At 46.1% G+C, this 12426-nt stretch overlaps 1 protein-coding gene across 7 annotated transcripts in view; it reads left to right on the top strand.

Moving 5' to 3' along the window:
• The first annotated feature begins 2513 nt into the window (after window positions 1–2513).
• The window catches only part of TNRC6C (trinucleotide repeat containing adaptor 6C), a 138169-nt gene continuing 128256 nt past the window's right edge, over window positions 2514–12426 (top strand). For 4 of the 7 annotated variants that reach the window (XM_082442962.1, XM_082442964.1, XM_082442963.1 and 1 more), the window contains exon 1: window positions 2514–3090. The gene's annotated coding sequence lies outside the window, so the exon portion shown is untranslated. The remainder of the gene's footprint in view (window positions 3091–12426) is intronic. The other 3 variants (XM_082442967.1, XM_082442965.1, XM_082442968.1) reach the window with 1 other exon arrangement.

Consider the following 12426-nt stretch of genomic DNA (forward strand, 5'->3'; position numbering starts at 1 on the left):
TCTTTCTGCTTAAACCAGATGTGGCATCTTGTTACATTTCAAGCTAGAGTTTCTATGGAACTCTCGTGATTCTTCCTTGAATGGAACCAAAATTCACCTCCAAACCTTCCACACACTTATCCCAGGCTTGCCTCCTACATTCTCACAGATGTGTCCAGCCAGGTCTTCTCCATCTGTCCTTAACTACTTGACATTTTTTTTTTTAGACATTAAAAAATATATATTTGTTTGTCTGCACCAGGTCTTTGTTGCAGCATGCGAACTCTTAGCTGCAGCATGTGGGATCTAGTTCCCTGACCAGGGATTGAACCCAGGCTCCCTGCATTGGGAGTGCAGAGCCTTAGCCACTGGACCACCAGGAAAGTCCCTTGACCTTTTAACTTAAGAGCTACACTTAATATTTAATCCTCTAACATGTAATTCTGTGGGGTTTGCCCATTTTTATAGATTATAACCCATACCTTAGTTATGAGGTGGTAGTGGCAGGACTGATAAAGGGATAACAGACCCCAAATATGCACTGACCCATTTTACAACTTTGCCTGGGGGCTGCTCATACTTTATTCAGCCCAAATAGCCACTGATAAGTGACACTGCAGTCTCCACACTGATGGCCATCATAGACCTCAATGTTTCTGGATCAGCCCTAATTTCAAGTATTCTTTCTGTTGCTACAGGCCCACATGCCAAACCATGAGTCTAATTTTTGGTTCAGAAACTATGGTCAATATAAGTGCTGCCTTTTCTCCAGGTGTTTACAGTGTAAGATAATAGGAGAGGACAATTATTTTTCCTGGTTTAAGCTGAGCGAGGGGGACAGTAAAAAGAACAAGATGGAGAAAAGTTGAGAGGTTACAGTCACAAATTCAACATCAAGGACCAATATTAAATCATGTAATTTTGGTTCAGTTTTCCAAAAAGCGAAGTTCTGCTTATTGCTATGATGGGTCCACCCAGGTATCTGGATTTCTCATTGATTTAGCAGTCTACTTAGTGGACGCTGAATATTTTGAAGATGTTATTATTTTGAGCTCCCTCCTGGAGCATGTGATGATACCTTTATCTTTGAGAAATACAAAGGATGCAGGTTTCTCCGAAGTCAAGAACTAAATTAAGGTAAATAAAACGTTGAGTGGAAAAGGCAGAAGCCTCTATGTCAGCTCCGGCTGACTTCAGAGTTTTCTAAGTGATGAGGGTTTTCGGGAGGGGAAATACCCAGCACAGACAGACATTTGAAGATGATTTTAGAGCGTGGTTTGTGACTCTGACTACCGGAGAGCTTAAAATATGGCAGTAAGAAGAAAGGAGGGCGCCGAGCTCATGGGACCCCGGAGGGAAACGAGAAAGGGGAATTTGTTGTGTCCCTTTCATCCACAGACGTTTCAAAGCAAGACACTCGCGGTAACAAAATTACACTGCGAAAGTAACGTGTCATCTGCTCTTCAAGACGGGGACACGTAGACAGGGAATGGTCTCCAACACGAGCAACTTTCAAGTAGCACCGCCGAGCCTCCACCGCACAAAGGGGAAAGCTGGCCTGCTTCCACCACGCTTCACGAAAATGGAGAGAAATCTTGGTTTCAATATCTTCTCGTGACTTGAACCGAAAGTTAAAAAGGGACTTTTAAATTGCACATCGCTCCTGACCTTATCCACGATTAATGACTAGTGTATATGGAAGAGGAGCGGCGGGATGGAGGACCACTACCGGGTGCAGAGCGCCGGGAAGGAACCGTGGGCGGTGGGAGCCGGAGCGCTTGGGTTCGGCCCAACAACTGTTTGCGCGGTGGGGGCGGGATGGTCGCGCTCCGGGGACAGGGATGTCTCCCGGGGGCTGTTTCGCAGCGAGGCTTGTTTGGTTCGCAGAGGGCGCGCAGGGGCAGGCTGAGAGGCGGGCGGCGAGCAGGATGCTCCCTGGCCCGGGCCGGCGCGTGTACGTGTGTGTGCACGGTGGGGAGGTGCAGGGCGTGTGCACGGCACGGGCGGGACGCGCGCCCGGGCCGGCTCCGGGTTCCGCCGCATAGAAGGCCAGCGCCGCCGGGTGAAAATACAGCGCAAAACCCTGGCTCGGGAGCCGCAGGGGGCCGGCTGGGGGAACCGAGCGGGCGCACAGAGCCGGGTCCTCGCCCCGCGGCTGAGCGCGCTAATGCGGACTCGCAGCAACCTAAGACAAGGAATGACGCCACGCGAGTTTCCACGCACCCCCAAGCAGAGCGCGAGCCCTCGGGACTCGCGCGCACCCGCTAGCACCCTGGCGCGCTCCCCGCGCGGTCTGGGGAATGACACTGCTGGCGGGTATTAAGGGGGGAAAGGGGGCGTGGCTTAGCTGGAAGTAGCCAATGGGCCGGGAAGGGGCGCGCGGGGGCGGAGCTCGGGTTTAGAGTGCCGATTGGCCAGTTGGCCCTCCGGTATGCAGATGCGGTGGAGTCACGTGCCAGGGGCCGGGACGACTTCCTGTTGGAGGCCAAGGCGGGGCGGGGAAGGGGGCGCGAGCGCCCCGTCTGGCTGGAGCGGGGGGAGGGGGGGGTTCTTGTCAGTTAGAGCAACAAGATGGCCGCGGTGGCAGCTCCGCACCTCAGCGCGACGGCCCCGGGAGCCGCAGCCGCCGCCGCCGGCCCTGCCGCCCCGCAGCCCTGAGCGCCGCCCCGGCCGCCCCCACCGCCCCTGACAGGGCCGTCCCTGCGCCTGCCGCGCTCCTGCCGCCGCCGCAGCGGGCCCGCCCGAGCCGGAGGCGGAGGGAGCGGAGCCGGCCGAAAGCAGAGCGCCGAGCGCAGCCGCCGCCACCTCGGATCCCGGGCCGCGCCGGAGCTGCCGTCCCGCCCGCTGGTGCGAGGAGGAGGGCGCGTCGCGGCGTCGCCGGGGCCGGACCTGGACCCGCTGGGACGCGTCGCCGCCCACCCGCCCGCGCCGCCGCCGCCGCAGCTCGCGCCGGGACCTGAGCCCGCGGCGCCGGCGCTGAGCGGGCCCCCGCCGCCCGAGCGCCCCGCAGGCCCCGGGGCGGCTGCTCGAGTCGTTTTTGCCGCCGCCGCCAGGCCCGCGCCGCCGGAGCCCCGCCGAGGAGCCGCCGCCGCCGCCGGGGACGGATCCCAGGTGAGCGCGGGCCGGGCCTCCGAGCCGCCGCAGTCGGCGGAGCTGTTGGCGTCGCCTTTGTTCGGCCGGGCCCGGAGCGCGAGGGGTCGCGGGTCCCGGCGGGAAGGGTGAGCGGCGCAGGGCGGCGGGAGGAGCTGCCGGCTGCGCGGGGCCGGGTGCGGGCGCGCGCGGGGAGAGAGGCTCGCGGTGCCCTGCGCGATCGGCACGGTCGGCGCGGCCACACGGCGGTTGCGTGTGTGGTGTCTGGAAACGATGCGGTTGGTGGAATTGGCTCCCCCGAGCAGTCACCCACGGGCTTTGCATTTCTGATGGCATGCATGAACCCTAGCGTTTTCGGTGTGGGGCCTCCCGCGCCGTTGTTTGGGGGAGAGCAGGCGCGGGCGTGCCTAGGCGAGCGTGGAGGAGCCCCTTGGCCTCCCACGGGTCTGGAATCAGGTGGGCTGCTCGCCGCGCTGCAGGCTGCAGGGCGATGTGCACGGGGGACGGGAGCCGACCCGCAGTTGCCCCGCTCTTGGAGCGCGGAACCCGAGCGCCTCGGGGCCACCCCCGCTCGAGCGACGCCTCGTCTGCACCTTTGCCTGGTGGATGAGATTCATTAATAGATTCGTGCCTATTAAATGTGCAGATGCGGATACAGGGGTTCCCTGCGCGTTAACTCGGTGGAGAACCTTTCGCTTGCAGGTTACACGCAGCTTTGGGAATCTCACGGAAGATGCAGGATTGCTGCCTCCACGTCGCGGGGCGGGGGAGGAGGAGCCGCAGATCCTGGCTGCACCTCTTGCGGTGTAAGACGCTCGACAGCCTCAGGGATTCTGTGCAAAATGAGTGCAACTGTCTCGAACCTTTGCCTCTGTCAGATTGAACCTCCATTTGAGTGGTCTGCTCGGTTATGTCTAGGCGTGAACTGCAGATTCTGAACTCAAAATGGTGCTCTGTAGATGTCCAACTTAAGCGTCTTTAAGGAGTTGCAAGTTGGAGGCGTCTGGCTGGTTTAATCCATTGTGTTGCTGAGGTTCGGGTTTTCTCCTGTATCCGGTGTTCACGTGGATGTGCTGCGGTGTAGGTGGTCAGTTTGATGATCACTGTGTAGAGGCTGCTACGTCTCTGAACGTAATTTGACCCCGCAGGAGGCTTATTTTATGCAAGTTATTTCCTACATTTAGAATTGAGTAACTATGGGGATGAGTTGAGGCACTGGAAATGTGGCTTGAGTGATCTTCGAAGACAGTGGTGGCCAGTTTGAAATGTGTAGGGGGTGCGACAGTTCTACGCATAGATTCCAGACTTCCTTCAATACTACGTGAAGGAATAAAGGATAAAACTTAGCCCCAGGCCAGGTGAACTTGGTTGGCAGAGGGCACCTTGAAGAAATTTACATTATTCCAGAACCACGGAAAGTGGTGAAGGTCTTTGAACACCTTTCAGTGTGGCACTCCTAGGATGCTTTGTTGGGGGAAATGATGCAAAATGAGGTTTTCAAAAAGACTAGCCCAGTTGTATTATCCGAATTAATTTTATTATTGGTGTTCACAGATGATAATCGTCTGAATAGTTGTTACTGTGTTCTAAGTCTTTCATACTTCTTGTCCAAATCAAAGACCTTATTGTCTGGTACCTCTGATTTACTGTTAAGGTATGAAATTAAAGTTGACACTGAGGCTGTCATAAGACTTAATCCTAACTACTTTATTTTGGATTCTGGCATTTAAATATTTTAGTAGTAACCTGGGGTACACGTAAAAGTTGACTTTAGGTTTTCCTCCTTACAATGTTTATTGTTGTTATTTTTCAAGTGGCATATGTTTTAACACTTTGACAAAGATTATTTTGTAACAGGTTTGTGTTTATACTTAGTTGGCTCAGGAATTTGGGAACAAATAGTTGCCTTAGAGTGCTGATTCTGAGGGAAAGTGGAGCAAATTGTTTCACTTGACTCTCAATGATTAAAATATAACTAAACCATGGGGGGAATATAGGAAACTTTAAATTACAGTATTTCTCACCACCACCACCTTTTTGTTAAACAGCCGGCTTTACTGAGATAAATTTGTGCTTTTCCAAATGCTGTCATCTGGCTCACTTCCAAAACCAAGCTGGAGGAGGAGGAGGTCAGGGCTGGAAAGGCGGCAGCCTTTTTCCTTAGTGAAGAGAGCTTTCAGTTGGAAAGAAATGGAAGATAAAATTCCTACAGTACTGGCTGAGAATGGGTTATTTGCATTACTTCCCAAACTCCAAGTGGGGGTGATAAGGTCCTGAATGTAAACTTACTATTGCTTGACTCAAGAAAGTGATGCTAATTTTAAACTTAAAAAAAGAGGGAGTACTAGTGAAAGTTAGTCTATTTCTCTGTTATTTGATTTGAGCATATAGAATGTCTTTGACATGTGTAACTTCTTTAACAACTTAACATTTTAAGGCTTAGAGCCATTTTAAAGACTATTTTATGGGGGGTATTTTTGGCCTTCCCCAGTAGGAATTAGATCTATGAGATTGCATGCTTGTGTTTTCCATGATATGGACCTCTCAGTCAGGGTTTATTGTGTAAAGATGATATCTGAGAAGATTTTGTAAGAAAGAAAATAGATTGGCTGTGAAGTCTGAGGCTGTTCCGCATATCAGAATAGCATATGAGTTAAGATTTGGGGATGGAGCAAGCAAAGATTACTTAGCCAGAGCAACTGAAGCCTGTGTGGGAAGCATGAGAAATGGAGAGATGACAAGGGAATATGACAAGGGACAGATTTATAGAAAGCCTTGGAACGAGGGTAGGCTGAGGGAGCAGGAGGTGGAGCCCTGAGGAGGCAGTGCCTGGAAGGTTGTAAGTGGGGAAGAACCAGGTAACTTTGTTTTTGTTTGTTTTGCTTTTCTTTTTCTGTGATTAAAACTGTTTTGGCTTCTTACTCCTGATTTTGAGACAATCAGGTGGGTTTTTACCTTTTATTCAAGCTTTATTTCAGGGGCTCTTCTGATGTTTTATTTATTTATTTATTTATTAGATGAGCTGTAAGGCAATCTTTTCAAAGAGTATTGGTGTCGTGGTCTATTTTGTATGATAACTGGCTTCACGGTGAAGGTGACTGAATTTTATTTGCTTAATTAAGACAGTTAACGTCGTAATTTTGCTTGAAGATGTCATAGATTTAAGTAGAGGGAGCAGAGTATCAAGTGAGAACTGACCTTTTTTTTTTTTTTTTTTAGGACATTTTACAGATTTTCTTTCTTTAAGCCAGTCTGATCATGACTATCTACATTTTTACAAATTAGCGTTTATTATTTTTAAAATTTTTATTGGAGTATACTTGATTTACAATGTTGTGTTAGTTTCTGCTGCACAGCAAAGTGAATCAGTTATATATACGTATATATATGTGTGTGTATATATCTATATATGTATCTCCACTCTTAGATTCTTTTCCCATATAGGTCATTACAGAGTACTGAGTAGATCAAATTAGCTTTTAAATAATTGTGCATTCATGAGGAGAACATTCTTTACTTTGCAAAATAATATACAGTAAGCTTTAAGATGTTTTCAATCATAAACATTCAGCTTATACACAACTCTTCAGGAATATAATTACTTAAAAATATAAAGGTTCCTTGTTGTCAGAAATAACTATAAAAGCTTACGCAGAGAATGTACGTGTGACATTGAAACCAAAAAATGTGTAATCCTTGCCCAGTGAACTTGTTTGAATAACTTGATTAAAATAATCCTGTAACTTTTCTCTTGTGCAAATTATGTATTTGAACTGTAACTCATTTAAGGAAAAGTAAAATAGTTATTTTTCAATTCTCCAACTGGAATGTGACAAGGATTTGCGTGTTAAAAACATGGTGAAAATTCATACCCTTTGTGCTATTTTTGGAGTTTTACTAAAAATGAATTCTTGGCCACACATGCTTTCAGAGAATGAAGAAGCTATTGCAGGGATGGAGAGCTGTTTGTTAAGAATGCATTCTTCCTCTGTAGCCCTCAAAGACTATAGAGCTGTGTGCAGAGCTAGACAATCTGGGCATCCAGCCATAAAACATCCCTGCTGTAGCACAGATAGTTGTTCGCACCCTCCTGAGCCCTCCATGGCTGCAAACCACAACAGAAGGAATGGCCTTGGGAAAGCAGCGTTCACTGCTATTTTGAACTCTTAATATTCTGCGTGGCTCTCTGAGTTCCAGCTCCGCATTGGGACTTTGGTTTTCTAAGATGTAGTAATGGTTAAGGGTAGGCAAGAATACAGCTTCTGAAATATGTCTCTTCTAGGCCAGTGGATTTCAATATTTGCTGTGGGAAATGAGGAGCAGCGGGTTGTCTGCCTCAGGGTCTCCCTCTCCTTGTTTGCCTCTTTGTTGCAATACTTCTATCCTGTTGGGGAACGACCTGCCTGAAGACACATCACCTGGCCACTGGGCCCTGTGTACAGGGCCCAAAGGAGAGAGTCCTGTGGAGTTTGTCCTCCAGAGAAGAGAGCCTGTGGGCTGCATAGGTCCCACGTGGCTTGGATCCCACTCTACTTCCTCATAGACCTTTTTTGACACAAAATTTTAAAAAAATTTTTGTACAAAAATATGAAAATGGAAGAGTGTGCAGACATGTCAGCTCATCTTTGTTATAAGGTTACAGCATTTTCTGTGAACACCCATCTACTCGTATAAATCCAGATGATCCCCTATGATCCTCTAGAATACAAACACCTGAACAGCTTGTTTTCTTCAATCTAAAGACCTTCTCTGTTTTCCTTCTTTAGAATGTTTTAGAAATTATTACACTGTTCTATTTTGTAATGCCCTTCCTCTGAAGGCCTGAAGTGCAAACCTACAATATCACAATATCAAGTCAAATTATTCTCAGCAGCGAGATAACCCCTGTCTGTGGCTGAGTCTTTTACTAACACACAGGCTGGCTAGTGCCAAACGTGGTTAGTGCCGAGGTGGTTATTGGGCGTATGTGTTTTGCCAGATTCATTTTATGTGTATAGTCTAGCTTATTAAGGATAAGATTTCTCACAACTAAAATCAGTTGCTTGGGTTGAGTCTGGCAAAGGCATTGTTTATTTTTTATTACCAAAGATAATTTGTTTTTTATTTTTCTTTTAATAAATGAATGATTTATAGCAACCAGGAATTAAAGTTAAGGTCTGAAGCTGGGAAATGGCAGCAGAGGCAAAACTTATCACCTTCCCAACCATTGGGGCTGTGAAAAGATGTTAACATCAGGAATTGGGGGGGGGTGGGGTAGAATTACTCCTTTGATTGCATTATGTTTTCTCACACTATGTATGAAATGCACAGGGGGAGGGGAAAGTGTGTAGGAAGGGAATTTACAGCAATAGGCTTTATATTCTTCAGGAGGCTGATGTTTTTTGTTTGTTTGTTTTTTTAAAGATATGGCAATTTATTATTTATTTTTATTTATTTATGGCTGTGTTGGGTCTTCACTTCTGTGCGAGGGCTTTCTCTAGTTGTGGCAAGCGGGGGCCACTCTTCATCGCGGTGCGCGGGCCTCTCACTATCGCAGCCTCTCTTGTTGCGGAGCACAGGCTCCAGACGGCAGGCTCAGCAATTGTGGCACACGGGCCCAGTTGCTCCGCGGCATGTGGGATCTTCCCAGACCAGGGCTCGAACCCGCGTCCCCTGCATTGGCAGGCAGATTCTCAACCACTGCGCCACCAGGGAAGCCCCGAGGCTGATGTTTTAAATGAGGTTTTGGGGGTAGGTGAGGGAAGCAGGTGTTGGCTGTGTGAAAGCAAGTACATTTGAGTCACTGAGGACAGTGGAGAATTGTGTGTGCATGTTGGGGGGTTACGAAGCATCCTCTCAGGTCGCCAGATCTCAGTTTAAAAATAATCTTCAAATAGGTACAGCTAACATTTGAGCATTTACTATGTGATAGTGTGCCAAGGACGTGAGTGTTACTATCTTACTTAATCCTCACAACACTCCCAGAAACTGGTTGCTTTAATTCTATTTTACAAAGGAGGAAAGGGAGGACAGAGAAGGAAATAAAAGATCCTACAGCTTGTAGGAAGTGAAGCCAGAATTTACACTCAGACAGTCCACTTCAAAGCCCTCACACATGGATAAATAGCTTGGATTATTTGAATAAGTTTTTAATTAGTCTCTCTTCCTCTGGTCTGTGTCCCACCGATGCACTTTATGTATGTTTTCCATTCCTCAGCAGCAGCTTGTAAGGTAGGTAGTATATTATGTTCATTTTCTAGATTGGGAAGCTGAGGCTGATGGAAGTTGAATAGTTTGCCCGAAGTTAGAGCCTTAATAACGTGTCTAGGTCCTCTGATGCCAGAGTCTGAGCCACTTTCTAAAGCCCAAGCCTGGTCATGTCATTCCTTCCTTTACTCTACAAAAATTTAATACCTTCTCTGTTCAGTGGCCACAGTGAAGATTGACCTCTCCCTGCCCTCCATGAGGTGTCCTTAGTGAGGGAGACAGGCACCAAACAAGTAAAAACAAACAAAGCAAAAAACTGAGATACCAATTAAATGTCGTGAAGCTTCCTTAAGTTCACAGCAGTCCATGTTGGTATATAATTGTGCAGCCGTGTTCCGCATCTCCCCTCTTGAAGCTGCACGTTAGCACGTGGGATGCTTAGAGAAGTCCAGCAGCAGAAGAAACGTTTACCTTCGTTAGCCCAGTCAGCCTTTCCCAGACTTACGTGACCACCAAACACTGTTTTCCCTTCGATACTACCTTGTAGTGTAGTTCAGTGGAACAGACTTGGGAATGTGAAAAGAGAGTGCCCAGTCATTCGAAAGAGGGAGGGGACCCATGGGTCACAGTGGTCAGGCAGAACCTCACTTGAAATGGGCCTTGGAAGATTGATAGATAGCATTTGGCTGGATGGAAGGGATATTCTACAAGGAGACGAATGGGCAAGCCATGTTTGGGGAACATTTTGGCAAGTACCTAAGCATAGCAGCTGGAACTCAGTATTTTTATTGAATAAGTGAACACCGAGACCTAGCTGTAAGTGGAGTTTTCATGTTGGCAGTAAGGTTTAGAAGGGGCTATATGGGTAGAATCTCCGTTCTTTGGCTGGTTAGGAACTTTGGATGGTTGTTGATGGGCATGACACTGAACCAAGTGGTAGATTAGAAACTTGCGTGGAGCTGATGTACAGTGGATGGTTGGAGGGGAGATCAGAAGCATGAAAACCATGGCTGTTGTGGTTGTCTGTGTCAGACGATGCAAGCTTGGACAAGCATAATGGTAGGGACACACTGAAACGGTGTTAGGAAAAATCAGCAGGACAAAACCATACCGAATGATTGGTGTGGGCTGTTGGAAAGAAAGAATTCTAAGAGGTCAGACACACCGTGCTTGCTGCTCTTTCTGGGATGTTCCAGAGAGGCTTTAAATTAAGTAAATAAAGAAGCTAATGTTAAACTGTTTGATTAAATACATAAGTGAGTCCTTTTAAAACGCTGATCGCGGAAAGATGGCACATAATATAGCAGTTTTAGGAGAGTTTATTGTTTGAGGTTCTGGGGTGGAGATTTGACTCACAAGCATAAATCCCAGTATGTAATGAGCCATGTAATAATAGGGTTCTGCTGTTAATTATGGTGAGTACTCTCAACGAAATTGAATTTTCTTAGTACCATCCCTGTAAAAAAAAAAATCTTAACTCAGACTTTATATAGCAGTCCCAGATAATATTGTAAACTTTATGGATATGGAATATTGACAAAAGAAGGGGAGAAAACAAATCTTAAGTATTTCCAGAAAATATGAGATCAGATTATAATGTAAGTAGTATACCAGTGTTCATGGTGGCTGTGTTGAAGTTACTAGAACTTTTTAACAGGTGGATTTACTAGAAGTGATAATATGTTCTTTATTAACAAAGAAAAAAATTAAAGCAACAAAATAGACTTTTTTCTTTTTTTTACTCCTCTAGAATGGGGTGGGGAAGCTTTAAAACAGACAAAAATATTATTTATTTGCCACACTCAGGTGATGAATAAGAACTTTAGCCACTGTTGTACCTTTGTACGTATTATGGTTTTGCATTTAATTGGTGAGCACTATTTATTCTCCCTGCTCATTTTGGACTCTAAGCCCCAGCATAGCCACTTACAGATTAGTGCTTTACAAAAAAGCCTTAATTATCATCATCATTTCTCTATTAGGTTTTGAGTTCCTTGATAGCAGGGATAATAATGTTTTTGTCTTTGTAATATCTACAGTATTTTGTGGATACTAAGGTTGAAAAATTTCAATTTTGAGTCATCTGTTTCTTCAGAGATGTTGCTTCCACAAATGATCATAGGGGGAAGGGAAGAGATTGATAATGACTACTTTTCCTCTGCTTTTTTTTCTTTTTTTTTTTTTTTTTTTAGTCTTTTTAGGACAGTGACCCACCATATTTTCAGCTAGGCAGCCCGGCACGGGAGCACGGGATGCACCTGCAGGTGTGAGGAGAGTTATGCAGTGAGTCCATCTTAACAGCCCTCGGCGGAATGCCTTGCACCGTGTTTTCTGTGGGTACCTGTAGGGATGGGCAGTTCTCTTTTCAGGCCTCTGGGCGTTGCCAGTAAGTGCCACCAACCAAATTGTAAAGAAGTAATATGTGACATTTCTTAAGGACATTTGAACTTTAGGTATAATTCCTGGTTTGCCTTTCACAGATCAGGTGACTATCATTAGATACTAGCCATTGGAAAAATGAGTGTTATAACTAATAGGATCATTCTGGCCAATCTGCAATGTCTGGCTAGCATATATTAAATGTATTTTTCTATACTCCTCTAGGGGGACTTTGGAAATCAGATCGAATTTTAAAAGGATGTTGTCAAAATTCTTTTTCTTAAAATCAATTTATGTTAACTATAATTGAAGTACTCTTTTAGCACAGTTATTAAATGTGGTTAATTAGTTTACACATATGCCTATTTAGCCTTTGATGGCAGAATTTTGATTATGTAGATCCCATGGCCTAAGAAAATGGGGTTTTCTCTTTAGCTTATGGTCTTCCAACTAAATCTCAAATTAGTGGACATTGATTTCAGAATTCAGCCTTTAGGATTACTCAGAAGTTTTTCTTGCCTTTTATTTGTCTTTCCTGTAACCCTCCCCCTCTGCTTTTTTCATTTGCTCTTTTCATGTTTTTAGGGTTTTTTTTTTTTTTATATTTTCTCTCCTGAAACTTTGCACTTCAGAGATGGGAGTAAAGTCTTATCTTGAGGCAATAGGATGAACAGTGTGCTTTCTTTCATTTCGATGTATTGTTGTTTTGCTAAGCCTATTTGCTCTGAAGATATAAAATCACTACTGGAGAAAGGATTGCAAACTTCATAATAGCTATAGTTTTTTGAATGC

Source organism: Balaenoptera physalus, assembly GCF_965194825.1.
Source record: "Balaenoptera physalus genome assembly, chromosome: 20".
In the NCBI taxonomy this organism is placed as follows: Eukaryota; Metazoa; Chordata; class Mammalia; order Artiodactyla; family Balaenopteridae; genus Balaenoptera; species Balaenoptera physalus.